This window comes from Syngnathoides biaculeatus, chromosome 7, assembly GCF_019802595.1.
Source record: "Syngnathoides biaculeatus isolate LvHL_M chromosome 7, ASM1980259v1, whole genome shotgun sequence".
Classification (NCBI taxonomy): Eukaryota; Metazoa; Chordata; class Actinopteri; order Syngnathiformes; family Syngnathidae; genus Syngnathoides; species Syngnathoides biaculeatus.
This window is the reverse complement of record NC_084646.1, coordinates 26,720,782-26,743,834: the sequence shown is the minus strand read 5'-3', so window position 1 is coordinate 26,743,834 and position 23,053 is coordinate 26,720,782. Positions and strand designations below refer to the sequence as shown.

General features: G+C 41.4%; 1 pseudogene; it reads left to right on the top strand.

The window, feature by feature from the left end:
* Nucleotides 1–1,691: 1,691 nt before the first annotated feature.
* Nucleotides 1,692–19,609, top strand: LOC133503794 (glutathione hydrolase-like YwrD proenzyme; annotated as a pseudogene).
* Nucleotides 19,610–23,053: the final 3,444 nt, after the last annotated feature.

Sequence of the window (23,053 nt, the reverse complement as noted above, 5' to 3'; positions counted from 1 at the left end):
TGTGTACACTAGGAAGAGAAAGGCATTTGATCGATAAAATAGACCTCTAATGGTTGATCTGAGTCTGGCATAGGCAGACTGAGTAAAAGGAAAATCCATGCATTATTAGAAATGATCTACTCCATCGATCAACTTGAAATCTGTGATGGCTATCTGTCGAATACTGCATGAATATTATCTGAAACTTCTCGATTAATGTGACAGGTCCAGGTCTTTGTACTCTAAACTTTAACTCAAAGTATCAGGACTGCAACAATACTTAGATAATTTTTTTCGGCTTGGATTTTGGCTCATGGTGTAATGTCTCACAGTGTATGTTGGTCTTCAGCAATATTATTTTACACATTTGGTTAGTTCCTCATGGAATACTCAAGCAGGTTCTGTGGAACTATTTATAGTCCCAGTAACAAACCCACTTTAATGATTGTACAATCTACCTACTGCACCTCAAATTCTTTTAAAAAATGTTTTGGCTGACAACTGAAACTTTGTTTATTTACTCATTTTGCACAAATAGTGGCCCTGTAGCTCAGTCGTTAGAACATTGGCTTGGTAAACCAGGAGTCGTGAGTTTGTATCTCACTGGGGCCTCTTCTGCCCAAGAGGGGTTGTGTCAGGAAGGGCATCCGGTCTAAAAATTGTGCCAGACAAATATGAGTGTTCATCTGAGATGTCACGCTGTGGCGACCCCTAACGGGACAAGCTGAAAGAAACTTACTTACTCGTATCACACAAATATCTCTCCCAACTTTTAGAAAACTAATTTATGCTGATATTAACCTAAGCAATCATACACACTGTACACATATACAGGTTGCCAATGTTTGTCACGAACGGGGCTTGAGGGTGGACCCAAATGCACAACTTCAGAGACAAGCAGGCAGTACAGAGGAAGCCTTTATTCGGTCCAAGGTCGTGGATCAGGCAAACAGTCCAAACAAGCAGAGGTAATAGTAACGGCAGGCTTAGAAGGGTGGTCAAGGGACAGGCATGGGTCGGTACACGGAAGGTAGACGTCAGGCAAACGGGAGTGCGGGAACGAGGCATCAAAGGCAACGATCTGGCGGAGGACTAGTCGTCCCCCGGGTCCTATATGTACTGAGTGTCATTAACATCCATGAGGCGCAGGTGTGTGTCTACTGATTGGCTGGCAACGCCCAGCCCAGGGTGGAAGCCAGGAGCATGACAATGTTGACAAAGCTATTAAATTGGTTTTCAACAGCTATTGTTAAGACAAACTATGCAGATTAGTATGCAAGCAATTATACTTTTCCCTTTTCCGTCAGTCTTTCGCCTTAGTGCAGACCAAGTCTTAAACCACGGCCTTCGGTTCTTTATGGATTAGCCATACAGTTAGCATATTGTCAGCCATCCATTTTCTATAGCTAGCAACATTTTCACAAGTGGGCTACATCATAATGTAAGGAAGCAGGAGAACCTGAAAGAAACACATACAAGTAAGGAGAGAACATGCCCACTCGGATGTAATTATCATTGTATAAAATAATACTATGAAACAGTGTTCCTATAAGGATCAGAGTACTGTACTTATTCTGAAATCACCCTAGCCTGCAAAGTTAAGATAACCCCCAAAAACACACAGTTACAGTTACAAATATACAGAATAAAACATACAATACAATTTGTCAAAAGTACATGCAATTAAATCAAAATAAACCAATGGAGATGGAGGTGTGATTTTTTTTAAACTCTATTATGATTAATTGTTTGGATCAGTGATTCCCAACCAGTGTAGTGTGGTACATTAGTGTGATGTACAACAACAAAAAAATCCATCTTTGTTCATCTATACCGTATATGGCAGCACTGTATTAAGCCAGACAAAACAAATAAATGCTTTTGTAATAAATGGCATAAAATGTATGACTAGCCTGTGTATCCACTTTGTGGGATACTTTTGTTTGTTGGGAGGCCCTGAGATTTTTCAAATATAAATAGATGTGCCTTGGCTCAATAAAAATTGAGATTCTCTGGTTTAGATGTGGCAACTTCGATCGATGTGATGTACAATCGACTGCATTGTGGCTGAGGAAAAAGCAAATGATACCCGATAAAACCGATTGGCGTAGCTAGACAGTCGACATCTCCACAGTTGTCGCTGTTCCTTTGGACAGTAGCTTTGCATAATTTGTGTGCATTGAAAAGTTGTGAGGGGACACATTGTCATGGACACTGACTTGAGTTTCTCTTCTCGTCGGTCACATGTGCTTTGTTTACACGGCTGTGTGGCGTCCAGCCAGTCTCTCGCTTCCGCTGTAGGACTGGGTAAGTGTGGAAAGTGGACTTCGGCGGGGGGGAAATATCCTATTCTGTATTCAGCAAACCAATCGCAGGTGAAATTTGGCAAGAGAGTGCTAGTAACCGCTAACGATTTCATTTAAGAAAGACAAGGATCACTTTTCGGGCAAGTCTAACTAAACCTTCAAAAACTGACCACACTCCCAAAACAAACAAACAAACAAACAAACAAACAAACAACCCCCCCCCCCCCAAAAAAAAAAAAACAAAACCAAAAAACCGAAAGATGGACCTTGGACATTGTTTTACTCAGTGATTTTGCCTCTCTCTCTCTCTCTCTCTCTCTCTCTCTCTCTCTCTCTCTCTCTCTCTCTCTCTCTCTCTCTCTCTCTCTCTCACACTGGGTCTCGTGGGCATAGGATGACTAAGGTGCTGTTCGCCCCCCCCCCGTCACCACCACCTCGCCTTGCAAAAAGACAATTTTCAAAGAAGTATCAATCAAATCCAGAAAAAAACGAGGAATAGAACGATAATAGTGTGTTGGTGTTGAGTGGTAGAAGTAAATACATATTTTACATGTGGTTATGTTCTTTTCTATCTTACTTAGAAAGGACCTAGGATACAGTAAAAAAAACAAAAAACAAAATCATGGTTAGGTAATCTCTCAAATTATAGGGATGCTGAGATTACAATAAAATAGAAATGTCTAGGAATAAAAGTGACTGTCAGAAGGTTCCAAATTTTGACAATTTATGACTGTCATGAACGCCACACCACGTAAAAATACTTGTGGAACTCAAATACTGTTTTTAGTTCGATTTTTCTTTATGGTTCATGCACAAATCATCAGTCAAAAAAAAAAAAAAAGTAAAGTAATCTTACTGAAATCCCCGTCTATATTGTAGTTTCACCGTTACGTGAAAATGCCCACTGAAGAGCCAGCTCTGAGCGCAAAAGGAAGCACAATTCCAATTTTGGGGTAACAAACTATAAGGCTCTTTCACCTTTGATTTTAAATTTAATTTGAGGGGCATTATGTAAAGGCTAACGTGAATTACAACCTTATCCTTACCCCCCAAATAAAAAAAGATCTGCCCTAATGGTCACCTTCACAGTTATGTTCGTAAAGCACATTTCTGAATTTGATATGATAGCAGTGATTTAGACTTCTAGGCATGGAGTATCTTATCACCAAGCAGCGGCTTGTCTATTTATCCAGATGTTCTGAAGCGTGGTGGCAATGCTGCAGATGCTGCAGTCGCCATAGCAGCAGCTCTGGCAGTTACAGAGCCGTGCAGTACCGGGCTTGGTGGCGATGCCTTCTGCCTGTTCTTTAATGGGCACACCGTCGAGATCAAACCGATAAACGGCAGGTCTGTACTTTGGTTTACGTTTATGTTTTCTTAATCATCCAGACTGAAAATATTCTCCTCTTTTTTTGTTCTCTAGTGGCTGATCTCCCAAAGGTCTGACGCTAGAATTCCTGATGGGTCGGATGTACAGCGCTAAGGTCCCTCTTCCTGTGTTTGATGCACTGACAACTTACAGAAGTTTGGTAGTCAGAAGGTTTGAATGTGTGTCCTTGTGTCTGTCTATTTCATCACCTGAGTGAGCCATGAATCCATTCCATTTAACATAATAATTTACATTTAAATGAAAACAGCGACATAGACCACCCATACTCACAAACACAAAGTCATGGTAAACTGTATACTGAAGTTGAAGTGCGATGATCCAGAGAAAGTGCGGGTTTGCTGACATTTGGGAGTATGAAAGTTTGCTTTATTTGGTATAACACCTGAAACAATCCATGGCAGGTGCATTGGAAGTAAGAATTTCAACCTCAAAAGTAAGTAACTTCTCTTTTGACCAAAAAGTACTTCAGAGAGCAGTTTTAATTGCAGTCGTAACGAGAACTCACTTCCTCAATTTATTACAAGAAGTGGGCAATATGTTTCCATGCATGTGGCTTTTAACAATGTGGTGGATGAATGATTAACACATCCACCTTACAGTGCTGAGGTTGGGGGTTTGAATCAGGCGGTTTTCTCTAGGTACTCGGGCTTCCTCCACGATTCTAAATACACGAGGTGTAATCCGCTGAATATTCTAAATTGCCCACAGTTGTGAATGTGAGCATGAATGGTTGTTTGTCTCTATTTGACCCATGATTTTTGTGACCAGTCCTGGGTGTACCCCTTTTCTTGCTCAAATTAAGCTCCGACCCAAGTGAGGATAGAAAATGAATGAATGCAAAGGTTTTTAAAATATTCTTCATTTCAAATATCGCAAAACTACTCACAGTGTTTACTTTTACAATGTATGCAAACTCTGTGATTGGCTGTCGACCACTTCAGGGTATACCACGCCTCACCTCCGAAGATAAGTGGGATAGGCTACAGCATGCTCTAGTGAGGATAAGTGGAACGGACGAAGATTGAATGAATGTATGGAAACTTGTAGCCTACTCAATAATGATTTAAACCAAATATTTTCAATGACCAGTGTACATACTGTACTTTATATTTGCTTGATGTTTTGTACAGACATCTTAGCATAATGAGTGTATGTTTATTTTTTCATTTGCTTTGCTACTGATTTGGATGACAGTGATATACTGCATATTTCTTCAGAAAAGTCTGAAAGCATATGGGTAGGTTAGGGCCCAATTTGACTATTCAAAGTTGTGCCACATTAGGAATGAATCACAAACGTTTGACTCATGGAAATGACTCTCATTCTATAAGAATGTCCTAAAATAGTCTTATCTGTCGCCCAGATTCTATTGTGATTCTCCATGCCATATTTCTTCTGAAAACAATGACTCATACTTCCTGCTTCATTTCCAGTGAGGTAATACGTATGTGCTTCCTCCTGCTGCTTCCCTTAGCTGTCCTTACAGGAGGTGCTCAATGGGGCAGTGCACCTGGCTGAGGTGGGGTTTCCTGTTGCCGAAGTCACAGCTCACCTCTGGACACACTGGGTGTCTGAGCTCCGAGATGCTGGGAAGGAACTTGGTGGAGACCTGCTCATTGATGATCATCCTCTCAAACAAGGACAAGTATTTTGTAACCCAGCCTTAGCACGAACTCTAAAGGTATATCGATGAAACACAAATATCATAGCAAACACAATAGATAAATAGCAGGTTAGCACGATCACGTTTGGGTAAATTCTCACTGTTGAAATCTTTACTGGTGTGGAAATTCAGACCCAGGGGGCATTTCCGTCCCACTCACCATTTTTATGTGGCCTGCAGCATGTAAAAAAAAAAAAATTGAGATGACCCACAACAATATTGGGTGTTGAGCTCGAAAAAGCACCTGACAACTGCTACAAAGACTGCTATGAATACATAGGTTTTATCCTGAGCTGTTCTTTTTTATGAAAACCCACAATAAATACAAATAAACCTTATCAGTGTTGAGGATAACGACTGCTGTATTTCAGTTTTTATTGATATGAAATTTTACTATTTACTGCATTTTACAGCAATGGTTTAAGTTGGATATACTGGATATACTTTTTCAAAATCCAAAATTAAGAACAAACAAGAGAATATATAAAAAAAATAATTGAGGAATACAGTGAAGAAAATAAGTCTTTCAACACCCTGCTATATTGCAAGTTCTCCCACTTAGAAATCATGGAGGGGTCTGAAATTTTCATCGTAGGTGCATGTCCACTGTGAGAGAGATAATCTAAAAAGAAAAATCCAGAAATCACAATGTATGATTTTTTAACGATTTATTTGTGTGATACAGCTGAAAATAAGTATTTGAACACCTGAGAAAACCAATGTTAATATTTGGTACAGTAGCCTTTGTTTGCAATTACAGAGGTCAAACGTTTCCTGTTGTTGTTCACCATGTTTGCACACACTGCAGGAGGGATTTTGGCCCTCTCCTCCACACAGATCTTTTCTAGATCAGACAGGTTTTCGGGCTGTCGCTGAGAAACACAAAGAGTTGTGTGCTTTGGGTCATTGTCATGTTGAAAGACCCAGCCACAACCCACCTTCAATGCTCTGACTGAGGGAAAGAAGTTGTTCCCCAAAATCTCACAATACATGACCGCGGTCATCCTCTCCTTAATACAGTGCAGTCGTCCTGACCCATGTGCAGAAAAACACCCCCAAAGCATGATGTTACTACCCCCATGCTTCACTGTAGGGATGGTGTTTTTTGGATGGAACTCATCGTTTGTCTTCCTCCAAACATCGTTAGTGGAATTATGACCAAAAACTTCCATTTTGGTCTCATCTGACCACAAAACTTTCTCCCATGACCCCTCTGTATCATCCAAATGGTCATAGGGAAACTTAAGACAAGCCTTGACATGTGCTTGTTTAAGCAGGGGAACCTTCTGTGCCATGCATGATTTCAAACCATGACATCTTAGTGTATTACCAACAGTCACCTTGGAAACAGTGGTCCCAGCTCTTTTCAGGTCATTGACCAAGTCCTGTCGTGTCGTCCTGGGCTGATTCCTCACCTTTCTAAGGATCATTGAGAGCCTACGAGGTGATATCTTGCATGGGGCTCCACTCAGATTGAGATTGACCGTCACGTTTAGCTTCTTCCATGTTCTAATGATTGCTCCAACAATGGACCCTTGTTCACCAAGCTGCTTGCCAATTTCTCCGTAGCCCTTTCCAGCCGTGTGGAGTTGTACAATTTTGTCTCTGGTGTGTTGAGACAGCTCTTTGGTCTTGGCCATGTTCCAAGTTTGAGTCTTACTGATTGTATGGGGTGGACAGGTGTCTTTATGCAGCGAACGACCTCACACAGGTGCATCTGATTCAGGATAATACATGGAGTGGAGGTTGACTTTTCAAGGCGGACTAACAGGTCTTTCAGGGTCAGAATTCTAGCTGATAGACAGGTGTTCAAATACTTATTTGCAGCTGTTTAACATAAATCGTTAAAAAAAATCATACATTGTGATTTCTGGATTTTTCCGTTTAGATTATCTCTCTCACAGTGGACATCCACCTACGATTAAAATTTCAGACCCCTCTATGATTTCTAAGTTGGAGAACATGCAATATAGCAGGGTGTTCAAATACTTATTTTCTTCACTGTAAGTACAGGATATTAAGACAAATGGATGTCCCTGTTAAGGTTCATCTTTGAGGAAGATTTATGGCAGTGCTTATAGCAGTCCTTATGTTCTGTTCATGAACTACTTTGATCAATTCAGTATGTCCATCTAAAATGGCATTCAAGTTTTTGTCCATAAGACTGAGAGCAGGAACATGCTTTGGACAGACTAAATAATGTTTGTAAATGGTGAAAACAACAAAACCTCGGCAAGAGCACATTTGATTTATTTTGAAACATATTGACACCCCTAAATTTGATACATGGGACAAAATGAAAAATGTAGACAGTTTTTGTTTTCATATAATTTTGATGTGTATTTCCTTGAGGTTACCATTTTCACTCCATGTTGCCTCCTACTTTTGTGTATGCATGTGAGAGAACTTCTATTTTTTCCATTCAGCTTGTCCCGTTAAGGGTCGCCATAGCATGGCATCTTTTTCCATGTAAGCCTATCTCCTGCATTTTTCTCTAACACCAACAGCCCTCGCAAAGTACATCAACCTTCTCTTTGATCTTCCTTTTGCTCTTTTGGCTGGCAGCTCCATCCTCATCACCCTTCTAGAAATATACTCACTCTGTCTACTTTGGACGTGTCCTTCTTCTTCTTTTCCTTTCGGCTTGTCCCGTTAGGGGTCGCCACAGCGTGTCATCTTTTGCCATCTTAGCCTATCTCCTGCATCTTCCTCTCTAACCCCAACTGCCCTCATGTCTTCCCACACCACATCCATAAACCTTCTCTTTGGTCTTCCTCTCGCTCTTTTGCCTGGGAGCTCCATCCTCAGCATCCTTCTACCAATATACTCACTCTCTCGCCTCTGAACATGTCCAAACCATCGAAGTCTGCTCTCTCAAATCTTGTCTCCAAAACATCCAACTTTGGCTGTCCCTGTACTTAGCTCATTTCTAATCCTATCCAACCTGCTCACTCCGAGCGACAACCTCAACATCTTCATTTCTGCCACCTCCAGTTCTGCTTCCTGTTGTTTCTTCAGTGCTACCGTCTCTAATCCGTACATCATGGCCGGCCTCACCACTGTTTTGTAAACTTTGCCCTTCATCCTAGCAGACACTCTTCTGTCACATAACACACCAGACGCCTTTCACCAGCTGTTCCACCCCGCTTGGACCCGTTTCTTCACTTCCTTACCACACTCACTATTGCTCTGGATTGTTGACCCTAAATATTTGAAGTCGTCCACCCTCGCTATCTCTTCTCCCTGAAGCCTCAGTCTTCCCCCTCCACCTTTCTCATTCACGCACATATTTTCTGTTTTACTTCGGCTATTCATCATTCCTCTCCTTTCCAGTGCATGTCTCCATCTTTCTAATTGTTCTTTTGCATGCTCCCTGCTTTCACTGCATATCACAATATCATCTGCGAACATTATGGTCCAAGGGGATTCTAGTCTAACCTCATTTGTCAGCCTATCCATTACCACTGCAAACAGGAAGGGGCTCAGAGCTGATCCCTGATGCAGTCCCACCTCCACCTTAAATTCTTCTGTCACACCTAAGGCACACCTCACCATTGTTCTGCTGCCATCATACATGTCCTGTACTATTTTAACATACTTCTCTGCCACACCAGACTTACGCATGCAGTACCACAGTTCCTCTCTTGGTACTCTGTCATAGGCTTTCTCTAGATCCACAAAGACACAATGTAGCTCCTTCTGACCTTCTCTGTACTTTTCCACTAGCATCCTCAAGGCAAATAATGCACCTGTGGTACTCTTTCTTGGCATGAAACCATACTGTTGCTCGCAGATACTTACTTCTGTCCTGAGTCTAGCCTCCACTACTCTTTCCCATAACTTCATTGTGTGGCTCATCAACATTATTCCTCTATAGTTCCCACAGCTCTGAACACCCCCTTTGTTCTTAAAAATGGGAACTAGAACACTTTTCCTCCATTCTTCAGGCATCTTTTTGCCCACTAGTATTCTGTTGAATAAGTTGGTCAAAAGCTCCACAGCCATCTCTCCAAATTGCTTCCATACCTCGACTGGTATGTCATCAGGACCAACTGCCTTTCCATTGTTCATCCTTTGTAGTGCCTTTCTGACTTCCCCCTTAGTAATCATTGCCACTTCCTGGTCCTTCATACTTTTCTCTTCAACTCTCCCTTCTCTCTCATTTTCTTCATTCATCAGCATCTCAAAGTATTCTTTCAATCTATATGGCACACTACTGGCACCAGTCAATACATTTCCATCTCTATCCTTAATCACCCTTTCCTGCTGCACATCCTTCCCATCTCTATCCCTCTGTCTGGCCAACCTGTGGAGATCCTTTTCTCCTTTTTTTGTGTCCAACCTGGTGTACATGTCTTCATATGCCTCTTGTTTAGCCTTTGCTACCTCTACCTTTGCACTACGTCGCATCTCGATGTACTCCTTTCGCCTCTCCTCAGTCCTCTCAGTATCCCACTTCTTCTTCGCTTATCTCTTTCTTTGTATGACTCCCTGTATTTTGGGGTTCCACCACCAAGTCTCCTTCTCCCCTTTCCTACCGAAAGACACACCAAGTACTCTCCTACCTGTCTCTCTGATTACCTTGGCTGTCGTTGTCCAGTCTTCCGGGAGCTTCTGCTGTCCATCGAGAGCCTGTTTTACCTCTTTCCGAAAGGCCGCACAACATTCTTCCTTTCTCCGCTTCCACCACATGGTTCTCTGCTCTACCTTTGTCTTCTTAAGCTTCCTACCCACCACCAGAGTCATCCTACACACTACCATCCTATGCTGTCGAGCTACACTCTCCCTACCACTACTTTACAGTCAGTAACCTCCTTCAGATTACATCGTCTGCGCAAAATATAATCCACCTGCGTGCTTCTACCTCCGCTCTTGTAGGTCACTATATGTTCCTACCTCTTCTGGAAATAAGTGTTCACTACAGCCATCTCCATCCTTTTTGCAAATTCCACCACCATCTGTCCCTCAAGGTTCCTTTCCTGGATGCCATACTTCCCCATCACTTCTTCATCGCCCCTGTTTCCTTTACCAATATGTCCATTACAATATGCACCAATCACAACTCTCTCGCTGTCTGGGATGCTCAGAACTACTTCATCTAGTTCCTTCCAGAATTTCTCTTTCAACTCTAGGTCACATCCTACCTGTGGGGCATAGCCGCTAACCGCATTATACATAACACCCTCAATTTCAAATTTTAGTCTCATCACTTGATCTGATACTCTTTTCACCTCCAAGACATTCTTAGCCAGCTCTTCCTTTAAAATAATCCCTACTCCATTTCTCTTCCCATCTACTCCGTGGTAGAATAATTTAAACCCTGCTCGTAAGCTTCTAGCCTTACTACCTTTCCACCTGTTCTCTTGGATGCACAGAATATCAACCTTTCTCCTAATCATCATGTCAACCAACTCCTGAGCTTTTCTTTTCATAGTCCCAACATTCAAAGTCCCTACACTCAGTTGTAGGCTCTGTGTATTCCTCTTTTTCTTCTGACGATGGATCCGGTTTCCTCCTCTTCTTTGTCTTCGACCCACAGTAGCTGAATTTCCATCGACGCCCTGCAGGTTAGCAGTGCCGGGGGCGGGCGTTGTTAACCCGGGCCACGACCGATCCGGTATGGGATTCTTTAGATGAACGCTCATATTTGTTTGGCACAGTTTTTACGCCAGATGCCCTTCCTGACGCAACCCTCTGCATTTATCCGGGCTTGGGACCGGCCTACAGATTGCACTGGTTTGTGCCCCCATAGGGCTGCATTCTCCTCTCGACGTGTCCAAACCATCAAAGTGTTCTCTCTTAAATTTTTTTTCCCCCCAAAACATCTAACTTTGGCTGTCCCACAAATGAGCTCATTTCTAATCCTATCCAACCTGCTCACTCCAAACGAGAACCTCAACATCTTAATTTCTGCCACCTCCAGTTTTCCTTCCTGTTGTCTCTTCAGTGCCACCATTTCTAATCGACACATCATGGCTGGCGTCACGACTGTTTTATAAACCTTGCCCTTCATCCTAGCAGAGACTCTTCTGTCACATAACACCAGACACCTTCCGCCAGCTGTTCCAACCTGCTTGGACCTATTTCTTCACTTCCTTACCATACCCACCATTGCTCTGGATTACTGACCCCAAGTATTTGATGTTGTCCACCCTCGGTATCTCTTCTCCCTGGAGCCTCACTCTTCCCCCTCCTTTCCAGTGTGTGACTCTATCTTTTTAATTTTTCCTCCACATGCTCCCTGCTTTCACTACAGATCACAATGTCATTTGCAAATGTTATGGTCTAAGGGGATTCCAGTCTAACCTCATCTGTCAGCCTATCCATTACCACAGGAAACAGGAAAGGGCCCTTAGCTGGTCTCTGATGCAGTCCCATCTCCACTTTAAATTCATCTGTCATACCTACAGCACACCTCACCACTGTTCTGCTGCCCTCATACAGGTCTTCTTCTATGCTAACATAGTTCTCCACCACACCAGACCTACGTATGCAGTACCACAGTTCCTCTCTTGGTACTCAGTCATAGACTTTCTCTAGATCCACAAAGACACAATGTAGCTCCTTCTGACCTTCTCTGTACTTTTCCTCTACCATCCTCAAGGCAAATAATGCATCTGTGGTACTCTTTCTAGGCATTAAACCATACTATTGCTCGAAGATACTTACTTCTGTCCTGAGTCTAGCCTCCACTACTCTTTCCCATAACATCATTGTGTGGCTCATCAACTTTATTCCACTCTAGTTCCCACAGCTCTCCAAATCGCCTTTGTTCTTAAAAATCGGAACCAGTACACTTTTCCTTCATTCTTCAGGCATCTTCTTGCCCGCTAGTATTCTATTGAATAAGTTATTAGGTCAAAAAATAGGTCAAAAACTCTACAGCCGCCTCAACAAATTGCTGCCATACCTCCATAGGTATGTCATCATGACCAACTCCCTTTCCCTTTTTTTATCTTCATTAGTGCTTTTCTAACTTCCCCCTTTCTAATCATTGCCACTTCCTGGTCCTTCACACTTGCCTCTTCTACTCTTCCTTCTCTCATTTTCTTCATTCATCAACTAATTAATAACTTTTTACGTAACACTCAATTTCAAGTTTCAGCCTCATCACTCGATCTGATACTCTTTTCACCCCCGAGACATTCTGAGCCAACTCTTCCTTTTAAAATAACCCTGACTTCTAGCCTTCCAGCATTACTGCCTTTTCACAATCAACCTTTCTCTCAATCATCATATCAACCAACCCCTGAGCTTTTTCTGTCATAGTCCCACCATTCTAAGTCCCTACACTCAGTTCTAGCCTCTGTGCTTTCCTATTCTCTTTCTGCCGAAGAATTTGCTTTCCTCCTCTTCGTCTTTGACCCACAGTTGTTGAATTCCCACCGACGCCCTGCAGGTTTACGTTACCGGGGGTAGACGTTCTTAACCCAGGCCATGACCGATCTGTTGTTATGGTATTCTGTAGATCAGGGGTTTCAAACACAATTTACTTTGGGGCTGCTGGAAGCAGCGTCCAGCTGAGGCCGGGCCGCAGGCTCAGCACACATGCATTCACGGTCAATTTCAATTAGAAATTTAAAAGAAAATTCAAACATCTTTTTTTTAAAAAAAAAAAAAAAAAAGTTAAACACATTAAGATAAACTAGGAGGCAGCACGGTTGTTCAACTGGTTAGACCATTACTTGTAATGATTAAAACTTAGCCAAACCATTTTTTGTCAGCAATAATTTTGCAACTTTCAGCTCCCCCTCATAATGTTGTCTCCAATCATTTTTTAATTATGACACACATACTTGGTCTAATGTATAAATACTGTAGGAGTTGGGAGAGCATGGAAAGGAAGCTTTCTACCAGGCAGAGTTACACAAGCTATCGTGGACGTCGTCAAACAACACGGAGGAGTCATGACTTTGGAAGACCTCAGCAGTCATCACACTGATGTTGTCACTCCCATTAGCACAAAATACAAGGTGACTTTAAACTTTAATGTTGATTACTGGATTCCTGTTTGGCTAACATCGTCAGCAGAGTACATGACTGTATTGTGTGCCTAGGGTGTGTGCCTGTGGGAGTCTCCTCCCAACAGTCAAGGGTTGGCTGCGTTGCTCTTGCTCAACATCCTGGACAACTTCCCTCTCAAAGGTAACCCATTGCTCTGGGAGCTCGGTCTGACAATGTAGATGTAGGTTTCCAGTTTTACATACTTTACTCAAAGTGCCCACCAAGCCCACACACCAAGTGTGAAATTAAAGGAAGACTCTCCCCAAAATTAATATGTGCAATAAACCCTCCAATGTGAAGTAATGTTGTTATTATTACATATATTCTGGACATTAATTGAAAAAAAAGGAAAATAAAGAAAATTTTTGAAATCCAAGCAAAATCTGGATATGTGCCAGCTCTCACAGCCAGACCTAGAAGAAACATCCTTGACCTCGCCCCTGACGTCACCGATGCTTAGCATTAGACACCATTCGTTCTAGCTTGGCCAGGATGCCGACGTGTTGTGGACCAAACTTCAACAAAACTGAGAAAACACACCCACATTTTTCCTTCTTTCACCTCCTGTGGGGTCAACCTAACAGGAAAAAGATGTGGCTGTCACAGCCATTGAAATTTGCATGCATCTAACCCTTACTGGTTATCAGCCGCCTAGTTTATAGCCTCGTGCTGGTCCTGTGTAAGCAAGAACATACTTTATGAGGCAGCACGGTGGTACAGCTGTAAAGCGTTGGCCTCACAGTTATGAGGAGCTGGGTTCAATCCCGGACTTCCCTATTTGAAGTTTGCCTGTTCTCTCTGTTTCTGCGTGTGTGTACCCGACCTCCTGCCCGTTGACAGCTGGTATAGGCTCCAGCACTCCCGTGACCTTCATGTGCACAAGCGGCTAAGAAAATGGATGGATGGTAATAACCGTGTAATCACTTTAGCGACGTCCCAAGATTTCTTTTTTTTTTGTTTTGTATTTCATATTCCAGATATAAATAAACAATTAGATGGTCGCACGCCGTACTCAGAAAATAAGATTGGATTTTTGATAAACTTTAGACATAGTCCATAGCATTCATATAGCTCACATAGCATTCACATAGCATTCATGTAGGATTCCAAAATTGTGTACTCACTGATTTTCCACTGGATGTACAAGTGGCCCTTTCATCAAACTGTCATGGATCATAATTAAATTGATATGTAACACGTCTTCGTCGAAACAATCTGTCCGAGGAAGTTATCCAGACATGTTGGTCGTTGATTCATTCTGCTACACTCCATTTTTTTGTTCGACCTTTTCAAAATCATGAAAACACTGGCATTCCGCCACAGTTGGCGTTAGATCACAAAGAGAACACGAACACCAGTCTTTCGAAATGAGCCTGTTTAGAACATCCGCGGTTCATATAATGCGACTGTTATTGTTCATTGTCAGCGTCATGCCCCGAACCAACGCGTCAATTTCCACCTGTGTGTATTCTGGCTCAAACGCAGAGGCTTGAACGTTGTACATTATTTTTGTTTTGTTTGCTCCATGGTGGGAGAAGTAATAACACGCAGCATCGACTCACTGTTATACTCACTTTATTGGCTCTTAACACACAACACTTTATTTACGGCAATGCCTCCCCCCGTCAATCGCGAGAGGCTGGCTGCTTGAAAAGTAAATCTTGGGGTAAAAATGTCTGTCCACCTCTGCTGTATATTCTCTACATCTAAACCAACTCCTCAAAATAGCATCCAACAAATCTCCGAGGTCCATATAATGGGATTATTGTTTGTCGTCAGTGCCACGCCCCCTCTCCAACACGTCAAGTTCCGCCTGAGTGTATTCTGGCTCAAACGCACAGGTTTGAACATTGTACATAATGCTATTTTTGTTTTGTTTGTTTGTAATTATTTTTCACAAAAATCTGCCACAAGAAGCCAGATACTGGACATTCTCTGTCTGGTGAAATGTGTCCATGAGAAATGGGGGGTCAGAACAGCAAGCACTGCAGGCATGGCAAACGCTGATTGGTGTGAATGTCTGAGCGAGAGAGGAATTTCGATAATACTTTTCCAATTTAGAGATGTTTCATGGTGAAATCTGTGGATATCTCTGGCATTAAAAGAAACACTGAAACCTCATCTACTAACTTTTAGTGTGTACTCCCATACCTATTAGTTTGGGCAAAGTATTCCTTTAATGGTCTAATTCAGAGGACCTATGTTATTTGTATATCACTTAAATGGAGCTAATTTTTCATAAAAAATATTTAAAAAATTCTCAACACAACAGAAATGAAATAAATTAGCGCCAAAGTGGACATTTTCTTTGTAATCCGAATGCCTCCGATGTCTGTTTCAAACCGAGGCTCTGTTGAAGCTGACGCGTGACGTCATACCTAGACAACCCCAATAAAGACTATGGCTTTCTACACAGACGCTGCGAGTGGGATCTAGAGGAGATAGACAGCAGTGATGAAGAAGTTTTTATGCACTGCTCTGTGGAAGAGATAGGAACTGAGGAGGAGGATTTTTTTATTATTCTTCCCGTGTTCCAAAAACATCCCATGTAAGTGTAATTCAACCATATATGTTCGAACCTGAGTTGACGAATGCAACACAAGGACAGGATTCGGCGAGACCTGACGAAGTTGACATGGTACTTCGCACCCAAAACACAGACTGGTATGTGCCTCAAGAAATCTACGTACACCTTGTTGCCGAAATAATCTAATTTAAACATGTTTAAACGTCTGATGCTGCTTGCACACAACTGTTAGTCATTTGTTGTTGTTGTTGTTGTCCTAGTGACTGAGTCGGCGTAAAACAAAAATCGAAACATTTGATATTGCTCTGCGTTTAAAGATCACATGTTTATAGGCCATTCTTCCCATTATTTACATGCATTTAGCCGTATTATAGATAATGCACCTAACACTTGAGCGCACACAGCGCCGTAGTGGAATTTCAGGAAGACCTCAGCGTCAACAATGCACTAACTTTGTGCAGTGTCCAAATTTCGTCACCTCCTAAACATCACATGGATACGGATACTAGCTGACATATATATATATATATTTTTTTTTTTGATTATGACACACATACTTGGTCTAATGTATAAATACTGTAGGAGTTAGACCATTACTTGTAATGATTAAAACTTAGCCAAACCATTTTTTGTCAGCAATAGCTCCCCCTCATAATGTTGTCTCCAATCATTTTTTAATTATGACACACATACTTGGTCTAATGTATAAATACTGTAGGAGTTGGGAGAGCGTGGAAAGGAAGCTTTCTACCAGGCAGAGTTGCACAAGCTATCGTGGACGTCGTCAAACAACACGGAGGAGTCATGACTTTGGAAGACCTCAGCAGTCATCACACTGATGTTGTCACTCCCATTAGCACAAAATACAAGGTGACTTTAAACTTTAATGTTGATTACTGGATTCCTGTTTGGCTAACATGGTCAGCAGAGTACATGACTGTATATATGTATATATATCTATCTGTATCAGTATTGTACTGACATTTTGAGGTAGATGGTTGTCAATACTAAACAAGTGAACACGTACGTACTTACTTGCTACTGAAGCCAAGTGAACGCTATACCGGGTTTTCAAAGCAGTCCTCCATGAAATGCTTGGAACATATTACTGTCCACATTGATTTGTAAATCTTCACAAACCTGGTCCATAACCTGCCTATCGGTTCATGTTTCGGCCATTCATATAAGCTGACTCCGTCAGCGTTTGATGCAGAACAGCCATATACAGCACACTTCCTCGATCACCATCTTTGCTAGCTTTCTCACTCTCTGGCTAAATGTTGTCATGACGTGACGTCACATTCCGGGGAGTTACGGAACTTGCCGAATCTTTGTGACATTTCGAACAAAATCTTGAGACTGACTTTGACACTAATTTATTTCATTTCTGTTGTGTTGAAACATTTTAAAATATTTTTTTCATGAAATTTTTGCTACATTTGTATGGTAGACAAATAAAATACGTTTCCTCTGGATTACACCTTTAAACAATCAAGTAGATCTGTAGTGGGCTGCCTATTTCACAAAATCTGCCAATGGGCAGTTCTGACTGACTGTAACACTACAGCTAATTTGCAGTTCATATCATTCAAATATTACAATAAAATCAACTAGCCCCACATCTACGAACCAAAGTGTGACGGATATCTGCCCATGCTAACTGACGTGATAGTGTATACTATACATAGCACAGAGTAGGGATCGATTCACTGCCCTGAAAAGTAAACAGATGAATGACAATGTTCACATGCATATACTTTGCATACTGTTGGTAGAAGCAAAATGTTTGTGACTGGATCATGGGTTTTATTTTAAGAAAGAATGTGGAGAATGGACGTCTCTGTGTATGTTTATAGCTTTAGGTCATAATAGTGCAGACTTCATCCATATTTTGGTGGAGGCTGTTTGCCTGGCACTAACAGACACAAAAAGCTACGTGGGCGACCCAGAGCATGTGACCATTCCATTGCGAAACCTATTGGATAAAAGATTCAGCAGCCAGCGAGCACACCTCATCAACATGGACAGGTACATCTTTGTGCGAGTGTGTGTTTTAGTTCGTACCAGTGTGAGCCTGTCATCCACTGTTGACTTTAGATTGGAGTGCATTCTATGCTCTGACCCTGCCTGCCTTTTTTATTGCCCTGTCTGCTCTGTGTATTTTAGAAAAGGTACTTCTGATTACTAGTACAGTAGACTTTGGATTCCATTGGACCAACTTTTATGGACATAATAAATGATAATATAAATGTATATACATTTATCAACGAGTTTGAAACAACTCTTTGGCTTTGTACACAGTCACACACACAGTTGTGCATAACAGATAACCTTTTAAATAGATTAGATTGAAATTCACAGATCAGGTCACACTCCTGTGATTACCAGAGGTGGGTAATATAGCCTTTGTACTCATTTAAGAGTACTATTACTGTAAAATATGACTGGAGTAAAATTCAAACGTAATCCTATAAATAATTACTTGAGTGAGAAAATACTGTTAAAACTATTGAAATACAGAGTAACTAGTGAATAACTTCTTATTCATTTTTCAAATCAGGGCATGCACGTCAAATACAATAAAAATTACTAAATAAAATATGAATGTGCAAATTGAGAAACTGCTTATCCTGAGAAGATTCATGGGAGTGCTGGAGCCAATCCTAGCTGTCATCGGACAGGAGGCAGGGTACACCCTGAACTGGTTGGCAGCCAATTGCAGGGCACATGGAGACAAACAGCTGCACTCACAATCACACCTAAAGGCAATCACACCTAGGGGAAATTTCGAGTGTCCAATTAATCTCTTAAATCATTTAAAATAAAATAAATAAAATAACGTGGCACAGTGGTTCAGCTGGAAAGCGTTGGCCTCACAGTTCTGAGGACCCGGGTGTGATCCCAGCCCCGCCTGTGTGGAGTTTGCATGTTCTCCTCATGTCTGTGTGGGTTCACTCCGGGCACTCCGATTTCTTCCCACATCCCAAAAACATGCAACATTAATTGGACACTCTAAATTTCCCCTAGGTGTGACTGTGAGTGTGGCTGTTTGTCTCAATGTGCCCTGCGATTGGCTGGCAACCAGTTCAGGGTGTACCCTGCCTCCTGCTCGTTGACAGCTGGGATAGGCTACAGCACTCCCGCGACCCTTGTGTGGATAAGCGGCAAAGAAAATGGATGGATAAAAATAAATGTGGTTTCAAAAGATGCATAAAATACTCCTAGTAAAAAAACCCATACCATATTCATACATAACCACATTCACCTCAAATGTTGAGAAAAACAGAATTTTATCCAGAGAGTTATGTTTTTTGTTTGTGTGTGTCCTAGGGTGATGCAAAATGTAGAGCCTGCCCTGATACCAGAAAGTGACACCGTCTACTTCTGTGTGGTTGACAGTCAGGGGAATGCTTGTTCTTTCGTTAGCATCATGTATTTGGGCTTTGGGACTGGGCTTGTCCCAAAGGACTGTGGTTTCTCTCTTCAGGTTTGATGGTGCAGCACAAAATTGTCTGTTGTGTGTGTTACAGATGTGCAACTAAAATGATTCTACACTAACTGAAGTCATCTACTTAATTATAATTTACCTAGAAACATACTGTACCTGGTGGCACGGTGGATCAGCTGGAAAGTGTTGGCCTCACAGTTCTGAGGTCCCGGGTTGAATCCTGGACCCACCTTTGTGGAGTTTGCATGTTCTCCCTGTGCCTGCGTAGTTTTTCTCCAGGCACTCTGGTTTCCTCCCACATCCTAAAAACATGCAACATTAATTGGATACTCTAATTTTCCCCAGGATGTGATTGAAAGTCAGGCTGTTTGTCTCAATGTGTCTTGCGATTGGCTGGCAACCAGTTCAGGGTGTACCCTGCTTCCTGCCTGTTGACAGCTGGGATAGGCTCCACCACTCCCACGACCCTCGTGGGGATAAGTGGCTAAGAAAATGGATGGATGGACATACTGTACCTGACTACAATACTTATAGAGGTGAAAACAGTATGCCCGTGACCCGACTTAGGATAAGCGCTCCAGAAAATGGAAAGATTGATTAAACAGCACAAAGTAATGCAAAAATGAATGTGGCTAACTAAATATGAATAACAAACATAAGTAATTTTACTAACCTACCAAAAAGCTACAGTAAAGAAAATAATTACTTGAACACCATGCTATATTGCAAGTTCTCCCACTTAGAAATCATGGAGGGGTCTGAAATTTTCATCGTAGGTGCATGTCCACTGTGAGAGAGATAATCTAAAATGAAAAATCCAGAAATCACAATGTATGATTTTTTTTTAAAGATTTATTTGTGTGATATAGCTGCAAATAAGTATTTGAAAACATGAGAAAAACAATGTTAATATTTAGTACCCTAGCCTTTGTTTGAAATTACAGAGGTCAAATGTTTCCTGTAGTTGTTCACCAGGTTTGCACACTGCAGGAGGGATTTTGGCCCACTCCGCCACACAGATCTTCTCTAGCTCAGACAGGTTTCTGGGCTGTCGCTGAGAAACACGGAGTTTCAGCTCCTTAAACACTGCATTAAATATTTGTGCATAAAACGTTTGTGCATGGTGCACTTTATCGATTACATTACACATCCTTGGCCAAGACTTCAAAAGAAGCATTATGAGTCATCTCCAATCTGAAAATGATCCATAGTATTTTTATTGGGTGCATCGCTGTGGAACTCAAATTGATGACTTGAAATATTTTTGTTCGAGCTCACGTTGTTTTGATACCCACCTGAAGACATTGAGGCGAGATATCGTTTCGGACTGTGGCGCGACTTCCGGGTTGCCGGCATCATCGGCATGAGTGATGACACATTTCTTTAAAAAGCAGCTGCACAACTAGCCGTTGTAGTTGACAGTTTTTGTCTTAGTTCAAGTTTAAACAAACTCATCGGCAGTCGTTTCGGCTATTTGGTGCCGTAACAACAACCATGCTACGCAAATGATCATAAAATGCAAGCTCTCGGAAGAGCTCTGAGACCTCAGGTTGGGGGCGCACATTACCGTAATATATATAAATGTGTAACAAAAGACATCAAATATATCGTAATGTATGTGTATACGTTTTTTTTTTTTTACCACGGTATGTACCTGTGTATGACTATACAATGTGATTGTATTTTTTATGTTTCATCCATACCTAAATATAACGTGTTCGATTAAGTTTTCAAAAATACTTTTGGAAAAATTTGCAAATTATTTATGAGAAATTACCGTAAATCTAATTGATGCAGGTTTCCCCATTTAATTTTCAGTAAACTGGTGTATTAGAGGCAGTTGATGATAGAGCCAGTATTAATCCCTTTTGGAGTTCCTGTTCCATCCCTGTGCACCTCTGATACTACTATGAAAGGCAGCAAATTCCCAGGTCAACTTCAATCCCACTTCCTACATCAGTATTTTACAAGATGGAAAAAAAAAAACGTGAAAATTCTTGGATAGCCTGTATAAAATTGGACATTGATTAAAAATCAAAGATGCTCTTTGCTGACATTTCAGTCTGTTTGCTGGGAACTGAAACCATGAACTACAATTTGGTGACAGAAAATTTAGGGTTACACACAGTGGGATGAAATTGCAGTATTAGATTTTTATTTTTTTTTTAGAAAATTTTGTCTTGAAATACATGCTTTTCTCTCTCTCTCTCTCTCTCTCTCTCTCTGTGTCTCTCTCGAGATATATATATATATATTCTACTGAGTGCTACAGTATGTAATGTAAAAGTAACACAAAAATAATCAATACAATAAAATATTTCCCCAAACATGTTTTATTGCTGTAAATTAAAATCCTCATTGTGAACTGTTGCACATCCTGTAAATGTTCAGTGGAGATAAAAAAAAAAATCACGATTTAATTCTAGTCTCTGGAAATCTGAAACCTACAACAGACTGCACCCTGGTCTCTGATCACAAAACATATAAACAGACAACCCATCACACTCACATTAATACCTGTGGTCACTGAGCAGGAATACTCATTTCTTTTCATTGCTATGCAAATGACAGTCATATCCATGCGCAACTTAAAAAGTAACAGCAACTGTGCTAAGCCATTGCTAGAGTGCTTACATCATATTCAGGCCTGGATGTCTCCATCCACCCATCCATCCATCTTCTTAGCGGCTTATCCTCACAAAGGTTGCAGGAGTGCTGGAGCCTATCCCAGCTGTCAACGAGCAGGAGGCAGGGTACACCCTGAACTGGTTGCCAGCCAATCGCAGGGCACATGGAGACAAACAGCCGCACTCACAATCACACCTAGGGGCAATTTAGAGTCTCCAATTAATGATGCATGTTTTTGGGATGTGGGAGGAAACATGAGTGCCAGAAGAAAACCCATGCAGGCACGGGGAGAACATGCAACCTCCCCATAGGCGGGTCCGGGATTGAACCCGGGACCTCAAAACTTTGAGGCCAACGCTTTCCAGCTGAACCACCATGCTGCCCTGGATGTCTCTTCACTTTTAAAAGTAAATGGAAAAAAAGTCGAAGGTCATCGTCTTGGTGGCATTTCTTTGACGTACTCTTTTACCTACTTTATTTTGTGTAGATTTTAATATTATATTTTATTTCATTGTTTTTTTCCCCTTATTTTGTATTTTTGCTCTGTTTGTATTGCATTGTACAGCATTTTGGGAAATTTCTTTGTTTAGAAGAATACATTTGTCATCAATGCTTTTATCGCTGGTAGACTTGACAATTATAATGGTCTTCTGACTGGACTCCCTAAAAAGAGTGTTAAACAGGTGCAGCTCATTCAGAATGCTGCAATAGAGTATTTATTTACCTCTTCAAGAGCACGTAACTCCAATTCTAAAGTCTTGACACTGCCTTCCAGTCAGCTTTAGAATAGATTTTAAAGTTCTGCTACTGGTCTATAAATTACTCAATGCTATACGTCCTGAATTCATGAAAGAAATGTTTACGGAATACACACCTAGTTGGGCACTGAGATCGACAGATTCAGGTGAAGTAGTGGAGCACAGAGTCCAAATCATCTTTTTTTTCTCATGGTTATTAGAGTACACATTTTTAATTGTATTTCTTTCACTGTACCCTGCGGTTTTGTGGAAGCATGTGGTTAGCCTTTGTTCTTCCCATATAGAGGTTCTATGTTTGAATCGCATTTTAGACTTTCCTGTGGGGAGTTTGCATGTTGACCGTGTCTCGT